Genomic DNA, 11,795 nt, shown 5'->3' on the forward strand with positions numbered 1-11,795 from the left:
CTTCAGCTGCGGGATCTTCTGAGACTAGCTACCGGGACAGCTGATCAAACTAGGGAGTATTTCTGTCTGTAATAAAGCCATTTTTGGGGGGAAAACTCATTCTGACTGGCTGGGCCTGGGAGGGCCCACCCATGGCTGCGCCCCTGCCCAGTCATGTGAAATCCATAGATTAATAGGGCCTCATGAATTTATATTAATTGACTGATTTCCTTAAATGAACTGCAACTCAGTAAAATCGTAGAAATATTTGCATGTTGCGTTTATTTAAAAAAAAGAATCTGTGTGTATACACACACACACACACATCTGTCTTTCCATCTAGTGACCTATCAGACAGACATGAGAAGGTCACGTTGCTGTATACTATCTGTTTGTGACCAGAAAGAGAGAGACACAAACCTTCCATTTGAGTGTGTCTTTTAAATTTGTTTTGTACAATTTGTTTTTAATTTTTTTTACACCAAATTCCTTTCAATGTAAGTTTAGTAAGACATGCTTTCCAATCTTCTGTTTATTTATTGTAGATATGACAATCCTTATGGCGGGATTTGAACATGTTTCTCTTGAAATCGACTTATTACTGCAGGAAAGAACTACTGTATCACGGATGACAATAGTAGGACAAAAAGCAACCGTTAATTTTCATTCTTTTGTTTTACTTGTCTACGTTGCTTGTCCTTTTGTTACTAGCTAAGTACGCATTGCCAGTGGATCACAGGTCCTTTCATCGTGTCGTTTTTCTGTTGACCTGGATCTAAATCACAAATATCCACTTGACCCGTTCACCCGATCCTTAATCACTACTGTGTAATGTATAGAAATACAAACATTTGGACATATTTTTCCACCTGCCTGAAAGAAAAAAAAGGTTTATTTGGTAACAACAAAGTGAATGTGGTTGAATTTAACATGTATAAAAGCATTTACTACCTAGAGGCTGGTATGTGTGAGGAATATACATGGTGACGGTTTTAACATGTTGCTTTTCCTCCTGCAGTGGAGCGACCAGAGGTGAAATGGTCCATCTCACCCTTCCTTTAGGGAATCAAACTGCTCTGAAGAGAACGACAATACTTGAGCGAGAAAATACTTCAAACACACATTTCACCCGTTTTCAGCCTTTTACCCCGAGGACCAAGATAATCTCATCAGCCATGTTGGCCCTCTTCCTCTGTGTGTTCCCCCGGGGGGCTCTGGGATGTTGGAGTGGGAACGATTCAGAGGTGACTCATTGATGTGCTAATAGCAGGCTGGAGAAACACACACACACACACCCTACAGTCATGATTGTTCAGTGATGCTAAGCTCTCTCTCTCTTCCAAGGTCTCATCTGGAGTCATGGAGGCTGTTTCTGGTCTGCTATTGGATGAATAACTATTCATTAATCGTTTCCGTGTCTCCGGTTGCCGGAGGCCAAATCCTATCTTGAGATGCAAATACATAACCAATCCCTCTCCCCAAATCTTCTTTTGACATCGATGCATGATTAATATGAAGGTTTGAGTTAAGAGTAAATCTCAATTTAGCATTCAGCCCCAAGGGAACGTCCCAACTATTTAGTATTACTAAAAGTATTGCAAGTACCATCATGCAGCCTTCTTGTTGACCAGAGAGACCAAGGTAATGGACACTCAGTGCTCTAGAGTGTTGTTGTCCAGAGAGACCAAGGTAATGGACACCTGGTGCTCTAGAGTGTTGTTGTCCAGAGAGACCAAGGTAATGGACACCTGGTGCTCTAGAGTGTTGTTGTCCAGAGAGACCAAGAAGCAGAGCTCAACGAGGCGGAGAATTACGAAGACAAGGCGGTAGGGATTGGACGGGACAAGGGGACCAATCAAGAGCGTGCATGAGTCTGTGTTCAGATCCACAGTCTCCACCTGTTGAGGTTTCAGGGGGAAGTGATGTCAACACCGCTATTAAAAAAAAAATCTGATGCTACTGGATATGAATAAATGAACTACTGTTGACAGACAGGATGGGACATTCTGAATGTGACCCATTATCCTGTGTGTGTGTGTCCTGTCACATGAAGCACAGGGGTCATTAAACAGTCATCATAGCAGGGTACAGGAGTGTTTGAAAGAGGAGAGGATGCAGGGGAAGGAGGGTCAGAGGGATGTCTATGATGTACATACAGTTGGGTGTGCTGTGAGGCTCGAGGAGGCTGACCCCACTGTTCTCTGTGTCAGTAGAACAGCATCATGTACCTGCCTGATAAGATATCTCCCTCCCGCAAAGCCAAGTTACAACATGAGCCTCAGTGTCTTCCTAGATCAGCCAAATGCCTGACACAGCCCAGTCACACAACTCAAACCCCAGGACAAGTAAAAACAAGTGTAATGTATAAAAAATATCTGATATATTCAGCCTGATCAAATATACACAATATACAGCATTAGTAGGCCTACTAAAGATGTCTAGAGGGAATTATTTATGAAATGACTATTATTATCCAAAGCCCCTCAGTTTGATGTCACAGAATGTTACACATCCTGGTGGCTGCTGGGAGTTGGAGTCCAGGAGTCATGGAATCTTCTGGTAGCTTGGGGATTCCATCCAGAACTCTGAGTTTTGGCAAACAGGAGAACACACTGCAGAGAGGAGAGGGAAACGAAGGGTTAATACAGGGTAAAACTACTCAACTACATTCTAACATTTTATCATCTATCATCTTTTATCTCCCCTCACCTCCTCTCTTCCTCTATCCCCCTCACCTCCTCCCTCTATCCCCCTCATCTCCTCCCTATTCCTCTATTCCCCTTCACCTCCTCTCCCTATCCCTCTATCCCCCTCACCTGGTCCCTATCCCTCTATCCCCCTCACCTCCTCCCTATTCCTCTATTCCCCTTCACCTCCTCTCCCTCCCTCTATCCCCCTCACCTCCTCTCTCTCCGTCTATTCCCCCTCACCGTGCACGGTAGTCCTGTATGTAGTTGACAGGGTTAGATCTGAGTGTGAGGGAGTGGAGTGTGCTGGTTCCCAGAGCCCCCAGTCCCCTCAGTGTGGAGATGCCGTTCTCAGAGAGACACAGGTGCTCCACGGCCGGGAGCTTTGGCAGCTGACGTACACATTTTACATTTACATTTAAGTCATTTAGCAGACGCTCTTATCCAGAGCGACTTACAAATTGGTGCATTCACCTTATGATATCCAGTGGAACAGCCACTTTACAATAGTGCATCTAAATCTTTTAAGGGGGGGGGGGGGGGGGGTTAGAAGGATTACTTTATCCTATCCTAGGTATTCCTTAAAGAGGTGGGGTTTCAGGTGTCTCCGGAAGGTGGTGATTGACTCCGCTGTCCTGGCGTCGTGAGGGAGTTTGTTCCACCATTGGGGTGCCAGAGCAGCGAACAGTTTTGACTGGGCTGAGCGGGAACTGTACTTCCTCAGAGGTAGGGAGGCGAGCAGGCCAGAGGTGGATGAACGCAGTGCCCTTGTTTGGGTGTAGGGCCTGATCAGAGCCTGAAGGTACGGAGGTGCCGTTCCCCTCACAGCTCCGTAAGCAAGCACCATGGTCTTGTAGCGGATGCGAGCTTCAACTGGAAGCCAGTGGAGAGAGCGGAGGAGCGGGGTGACGTGAGAGAACTTGGGAAGGTTGAACACCAGACGGGCTGCGGCGTTCTGGATGAGTTGTAGGGGTTTAATGGCACAGGCAGGGAGCCCAGCCAACAGCGAGTTGCAGTAATCCAGACGGGAGATGACAAGTGCCTGGATTAGGACCTGCGCCGCTTCCTGTGTGAGGCAGGGTCGTACTCTGCGAATGTTGTAGAGCATGAACCTACAGGAACGGGTCACCGCCTTGATGTTGGTTGAGAACGACAGGGTGTTGTCCAGGATCACGCCAAGGTTCTTAGCGCTCTGGGAGGAGGACACAATGGAGTTGTCAACCGTGATGGCGAGATCATGGAACGGGCAGTCCTTCCCCGGGAGGAAGAGCAGCTCCGTCTTGCCGAGGTTCAGCTTGAGGTGGTGATCCGTCATCCACACTGATATGTCTGCCAGACATGCAGAGATGCGATTCGCCACCTGGTTATCAGAAGGGGGAAAGGAGAAGATTAATTGTGTGTCGTCTGCATAGCAATGATAGGAGAGACCATGTGAGGTTATGACAGAGCCAAGTGACTTGGTGTATAGCGAGAATAGGAGAGGGCCTAGAACAGAGCCCTGGGGGACACCAGTGGTGAGAGCACGTGGTGAGGAGACAGATTCTCGCCACACCACCTGGTAGGAGCGACCTGTCAGGTAGGACGCAATCCTACCTGACAGGTGGTTACGATGCAGGTTCAGGCTTCGGCACCTAGAGGAAAGAGAACAGAAGTACGGTTGTCACTACATGAAGTGAAGAGATGTATTGTGGGTAGTGTAGTAATTGGTAGGCGTATATTGATGCGTTGTATGTAGTGTAGTATATTGGTAGGCGTATAGATGGGCATTGTGGGTAGTGTAGTAATTGGCAGGCATATATTGATGCTTTGTATGTAGTGTAGTATACTGGTAGGTGTATAGATGGGCATTGTGGGTAGTGTAGTAATTGGCAGGCATATATTGATGCTTTGTATGTAGTGTAGTATATTGGTAGGCGTATAGATGGGCATTGTGGGTAGTGTAGTAATTGGCAGGCGTATATTGATGCTTTGTATGTAGTGTAGTATATTGGTAGGCGTATAGATGGGCATTGTGGGTAGTGTAGTACCTTGGCAGGCGTATATTGATGCGTTGTATGTAGTGTAGTATATTGGTAGGCGTATAGATGGGCATTGTGGGTAGTGTAGTACCTTGGCAGGCATATAGAACTCAGGTCTCAGGTATTGATCAGCTGGAGTCTCTCCACTCGGATCAGCCTCCTCAGGATCCGACTGAAGTTTTCCTGCTGAAACAGATCCCCCAAGTCCTGATAGGACAGATTCAGCTCCTGGGAATACCAGGAATACAGACAGAGGTTACTCAGGGCCTGATAGGACAGATTCAGCTCCTGGGAATACCGGGACCACAGGGAGAGGTTACTCAGGCCCTGATAGGACAGATTCAGCTCCTGGGAATACCGGGACCACGGGGAAAGGGGTTACTCAGGCCCTGATACGACAGATTCAGCTCCTGGGAATACCAGGAATACAGAGAGATGTTACTCAGGTCCTGATCGGACAGATTCAGCTCCTGGGAATACCAGGAATACAGAGAGAGGTTACTCAGGCCCTGATAGGACAGATTCAGCTCCTGGGAATACCAGGAATACAGAGAGAGGTTACTTAGGCCCTGATAGGACAGATTCAACTCCTGGGAATACCAGGAATACAGAGAGATGTTACTCAGGTCCTGATAGGACAGATTCAGCTCCTGGGAATACCAGGAATACAGAGAGAGGTTACTTAGGCCCTGATAGGACAGATTCAGCTCCTGGGAATACCAGGAATAAAGAGAGAGGTTACTCAGGTCCTGATAGGACAGATTCAGCTCCTGGGAATACCAGGAATAAAGAGAGAGGTTACTCAGGTCCTGATAGGACAGATTCAACTCCTGGGAATACCAGGAATAAAGAGAGAGGTTACTCAGGTCCTGATAGGACAGATTCAGCTCCTGGGAATACCAGGAATACAGACAGAGGTTACTCAGGGCCTGATAGGACAGATTCAGCTCCTGGGAATACCAGGGACCACAGGGAAAGGGGTTACTCAGGCCCTGATAGGACAGATTCAGCTCCTGGGAATACCAGGGACCACAGGGAAAGGGGTTACTCAGGCCCTGATACGACAGATTCAGCTCCTGGGAATACCAGGAATACAGAGAGAGGTTACTCAGGCCCTGATACGACAGATTCAGCTCCTGGGAATACCAGGAATACAGAGAGAGGTTACTCAGGCCCTGATACGACAGATTCAGCTCCTGGGAATACCAGGAATACAGAGAGAGGTTACTCAGGCCCTGATAGGACAGATTCAGCTCCTGGGAATATCGGGACCACAGGGAGAGGGTTACTCAGGTGTGTGTCAACACGAACAGACATACAACACACGCAAGCAGGCACATAGTACAGTATGTCTCTCACCACACAGTTCTCCCAGTTCTCTTGAAGCCTCTCCTCCCACCTCTGCCCTTCCTCCTCCTGCCTCCTTCTCCTCCTCCCTCCCCTGTCTAAGGGGATGTCATCCTCTCTCAGAAAGAGGTCATCCTCTGACGGCCCTGGTTGATGACATCATGATGAAAGTACTAATGAGAACTGAGATGAGAGAAAAACAACATCAATTAAAAAGGTCAAAGGTTGCCAAGGTGGGGACCATCTCTGACCTGCTCTGACCCTGGGACAGGAGAGCTGGTCTCCTCTGACATCACTCTCCTCAAGCCGCTGCCACGACACGAACCTGAACCGGCTGGACGGCAGCTGAGAAACGAGAGGAGAGAGAGAAGGAGAGATGAAAATAGAGAAGGTGGAGGAGGCGTGAGGGGTCAGGGGTTCCCAAACTATTTTGGCCCACGACCCCATTTTGATATCTGAAAATTCTCGCGACCCCAACCATGTGAACAAAAATTATGTAATTAACAGCCCATGTTTACTTTTTTAATGTGGGGCTATGACAGTCAATTGTAAAAGAGTCTGACATAATGTCTCATCTCACCACCACATCCATTGCGAACGACAACAGTTCCTCTCTCAATGCAAAACATCTTTCCACCACTCCCCCTCGATAACCACCAAGCCTCGGTGTGAAATAGAACATGCTTGGATCACATATCTCCACATAGTTTTGTGAACAGGAGTGAACGATTTACTTTACAATCAAAGTTACCTGCTGCAGTATATCTCTGAGTTCTGCGCTCAGCTCTTTTGCCGCCAGTTGCTCTCGATGTATCCATTATAGCTCAGTGGGTGTATGTGTCCATATAGCAGAGTGTAGAGGCCTGCCCGCCGTCCCGCCGTAGATGGAGCGCCATCTGTGCAAAACGGCCACCATTCGATCCCGTATGGAATGTGTTTTTCGTCGATATAGCCACGCAGCACACTGAACATCGTGCCGTTTCATCGTGAGACAGAACAATATGTCCTTGCATGTAGCTTCCCCTCGACGTGTAGCGAACAGAAGTCGATGCGGCTCGGCCCTCACAGCTAACGTCTATTTGGAGAGAGCATTCGGTGGGGAGTTTTTGAATCGTTCAGTCGGTTTCCTCTTGATTGCTAACTATAGCATCAATTCTTAGTTTCACAGTGTTATCTGACAAAGGCCTTGATGTGAATTTATGTTGCTCTGCCTCCCCACACATCCTTTTCACCAAATCAACTGTGACCGGTAATATCAAAGTCTCTGCAACAGTGTGTGGTTTCATAGTGTAGCAGGCCTAGTCCTTCACTGTGGGAATGATTCAACAGGGTGTGGTTTCATAGAGTAGCAGGCCTTCACTGTGGGAATGATTCAACAGTGTGTGGTTTCATAGTGTAGCGGGCCTAGTCCTTCACTGTGGGAATGATTCAACAGTGTGTGGTTTCATAGTGTAGCAGGCCTAGTCCTTCACTGTGGGAATGATTCAACAGTGTCTGGTTTCATAGTGTAGCAGGCCTAGTCCTTCACTGTGGGAATGATTCAACAGTGTGTGGTTTCATAAAGTAGCAGGCCTTCACTGTGGGAATGATTCAACAGTGTGTGGTTTCATAGTGTAGCAGGCCTAGTCCTTCACTGTGGGAATGATTCAACAGTGTGTGGTTTCATAGTGTAGCAGGCCTAGTCCTTCACTGTGGGAATGATTCAACAGTGTGTGGTTTCATAGTGTAGCAGGCCTTCACTGTGGGAATGATTCAACAGTGTGTGGTTTCATAGTGTAGCAGGCCTAGTCCTTCACTGTGGGAATGATTCAACAGTGTGTGGTTTCATAGTGTAGCGGGCCTAGTCCTTCACTGTGGGAATGATTCAACAGTGTGTGGTTTCATAGAGTAGCAGGCCTAGTCCTTCACTGTGGGAATGATTCAACAGTGTATGGTTTCATAGTGTAGCAGGCCTTCACTGTGGGAATGATTCAACAGTGTGTGGTTTCATAGTGTAGCAGGCCTAGTCCTTCACTGTGGGAATGATTCAACAGTGTGTGGTTTCATAGTGTAGCAGGCCTTCACTGTGGGAATGATTCAACAGTGTGTGGTTTCATAGTGTAGCAGGCCTAGTCCTTCACTGTGGGAATGATTCAACAGTGTGTGGTTTCATAGTGTAGCGGGCCTAGTCCTTCACTGTGGGAATGATTCAACAGTGTGTGGTTTCATAGTGTAGCGGGCCTAGTCCTTCACTGTGGGAATGATTCAACAGTGTGTGGTTTCATAGTGTAGCAGGCCTAGTCCTTCACTGTGGGAATGATTCAACAGTGTGTGGTTTCATTGAGTAGCAGGCCTAGTCCTTCACTGTGGGAATGATTCAACAGTGTGTGGTTTCATAGTGTAGCAGGCCTAGTCCTTCACTGTGGGAATGATTCAACAGTGTGTGGTTTCATTGAGTAGCAGGCCTAGTCCTTCACTGTGGGAATGATTCAACAGTGTGTGGTTTCATAGAGTAGCAGGCCTAGTCCTTCACTGTGGGAATGATTCAACAGTGTGTGGTTTCATAGTGTAGCAGGCCTAGTCCTTCACTGTGGGAATGATTCAACAGTGTGTGGTTTCATAGTGTAGCAGGCCTAGTCCTTCACTGTGGGAATGATTCAACAGTGTGTGGTTTCATAGTGTAGCAGGCCTTCACTGTGGGAATGATTCAACAGTGTGTGGTTTCATAGTGTAGCAGGCCTAGTCCTTCACTGTGGGAATGATTCATGTGCCACGGTCAAGTGCAGCCTTCTTCCACAATCTAAGGGCGCTCTCTGGTTGAATTTCAACTTTCAGATTTTAGATTTGAATAATTTTCATTTTGATTTTGATTGAGAGACAAAAATATGATACTATAATATATACAGCATCAGTCAAAAGTTTGAACACACCTACTCATTCAAGGGTTTTTCTTTATATTTACTATTTTCTACATTGTAGAATAATAGTGAAGACATCAAAACTATGAATTAACACATTGAATCATGTAGTAACCAAAAAAAGTGTTAAACAAATAAAAACATATATTTGAGATGCTTGAAAGTAGCCACCCTTTGCCTTGATGACAGCTTTGCACACTCTTAGCATTCTCTCAACCAGCTTCACCTGGAATGCTTTTCCAACAGCCTTGAAGGAGTTCCAACATATGCTGAGCACTTGTTGGCTGCTTTTCCTTCACTCTGCGGTTCAACTCATCCCAAACCATCTCAATTGGGTTGAGGTTGGGTGATTGTGGAGGCCAGGTCATCTGATGCAGCACTCCATCACTCTCCTTGGTCAAATAGTCCTTACACAGCCTGTAGGTGTGTTTTGGGTCATTGTCCTGTTGAAAAACAAATGATAGTCCCACTAAGCGCAAACCAGATGGGATGGCGTGTCACTGCAGAATGCTGTTGTAGCCATGCTGGTTAAATGTGCCTTGAATTCTAAATAAATCACTGACACCAGAAAAGCACCCCAACACCATCACACCTCCTCCTCCATGCTTCCCGGTGGGAACAACACATGCAGAGATCATCCGTTCACCTACTCTACGTCTCACAAAGACACCGCTGTTTTCATATCAGGCAACCCCACATGGGGTCGCGACCCTTAGTTTAGGAACTGGATAGGTGTGAGCAATTCAGTGATGGCTGCACCTACTGTAGGTTTCAAATGAAAAGGCTAAGGGGTTGAGGCTGTTTTCATAACAGAACCTTTTTGGACCAGTCATACTGTTGCAGGATGAGAGAGGCAGGTTGTGGGGGGAGGAGCTGTGTAAGGGGGTGTCAAAAGATGGGAGGGTAAGAGGTGAGTAGAGCGAGAAGGGTGGACTGGAGGGTGAGAATGTGGCATAAGGCATGACACTCACAGGGGTTGTGACGATTCCGGAATCTGGACTCTGATCCACGGAGAGGGGTGTGTGTGTGACGCTGATTTCAGAATACTGGGAGGAGTGGGATTTGGGAAAACTGCCACTGCTCGTGTTCACACCTGAGGAACTGGGAGAGGGGGACAACAACACACCTGAGGAACTGGGAGAGAAGGACAACAACACACCTGAGGAACTGGGAGAGAAGGACAACAACACACCTGAGGAACTGGGAGAGAAGGACAACAACACACCTGAGGAACTGGGAGAGAAGGACAACAACACACCTGAGGAACTGGGAGAGAAGGACAACAACACACCTGAGGAACTGGGAGAGAAGGACAACAACACACCTGAGGAACTGGGAGAGAAGGACAACAACACACCTGAGGAACTGGGAGAGAAGGACAACAACACACCTGAGGAACTGGGAGAGAAGGACAACAACACACCTGAGGAACTGGGAGAGAAGCACAGCAACACACCTGAGGAACTGGGAGAGAAGGACAACAACACACCTGAGGAACTGGGAGAGAAGGACAACAACACACCTGAGGAACTGGGAGAGAAGGACAACAACACACCTGAGGAACTGAGAGAGAAGGACAACAACACACCTGAGGAACTGGGAGAGAAGGACAACAACACACCTGAGGAACTGGGAGAGAAGGACAACAACACACCTGAGGAACTGGGAGAGAAGGACAACAACACACCTGAGGAACTGGGAGAGAAGGACAACAACACACCTGAGGAACTGGGAGAGAAGGACAACAACACACCTGAGGAACTGGGAGAGAAGCACAGCAACACACCTGAGGAACTGGGAGAGAAGGACAACAACACACCTGAGGAACTGGGAGAGAAGGACAACAACACACCTGAGGAACTGGGAGAGAAGGACAACAACACACCTGAGGAACTGGGAGAGAAGGACAACAACACACCTGAGGAACTGAGAGAGAAGGACAACAACACACCTGAGGAACTGAGAGAGAAGGACAACAACACACCTGAGGAACTGGGAGAGAAGGACAACAACACACCTGAGGAACTGGGAGAGAAGGACAACAACACACCTGAGGAACTGGGAGAGAAGGACAACAACACACCTGAGGAACTGGGAGAGAAGGACAACAACACACCTGAGGAACTGGGAGAGAAGAACAACAACACACCTGAGGAACTGGGAGAGAAGGACAACAACACACCTGAGGAACTGGGAGAGAAGGACAACAACACACCTGAGGAACTGGGAGAGAAGGACAGCAACACACCTGAGGAACTGGGAGAGAAGGACAACAACACACCTGAGGAACTGGGAGAGAAGGACAACAACACACCTGAGGAACTGAGAGAGAAGGACAACAACACACCTGAGGAACTGGGAGAGAAGGACAACAACACACCTGAGGAACTGGGAGAGAAGGACAACAACACACCTGAGGAACTGGGAGAGAAGGACAACAACACACCTGAGGAACTGGGAGAGAAGGACAACAACACACCTGAGGAACTGGGAGAGAAGGACAACAACACACCTGAGGAACTGGGAGAGAAGGACAGCAACACACCTGAGGAACTGGGAGAGAAGGACAACAACACACCTGAGGAACTGGGAGAGAAGGACAACAACACACCTGAGGAACTGGGAGAGAAGGACAACAACACACCTGAGGAACTGGGAGAGAAGCCCAACAACACACCTGAGGAACTGGGAGAGAAGGACAACAACACACCTGAGGAACTGGGAGAGAAGGACAACAACACACCTGAGGAACTGGGAGAGAAGGACAACAACACACCTGAGGAACTGGGAGAGAAGGACAACAACACACCTGAGGAACTGGGAGAGAAGGACAACAACACACCTGAGGAACTGGGAGAGAAGCCCAA

Source organism: Salvelinus namaycush, unplaced genomic scaffold (genome assembly GCF_016432855.1).
Source record: "Salvelinus namaycush isolate Seneca unplaced genomic scaffold, SaNama_1.0 Scaffold116, whole genome shotgun sequence".
NCBI classification, from domain to species: Eukaryota; Metazoa; Chordata; class Actinopteri; order Salmoniformes; family Salmonidae; genus Salvelinus; species Salvelinus namaycush.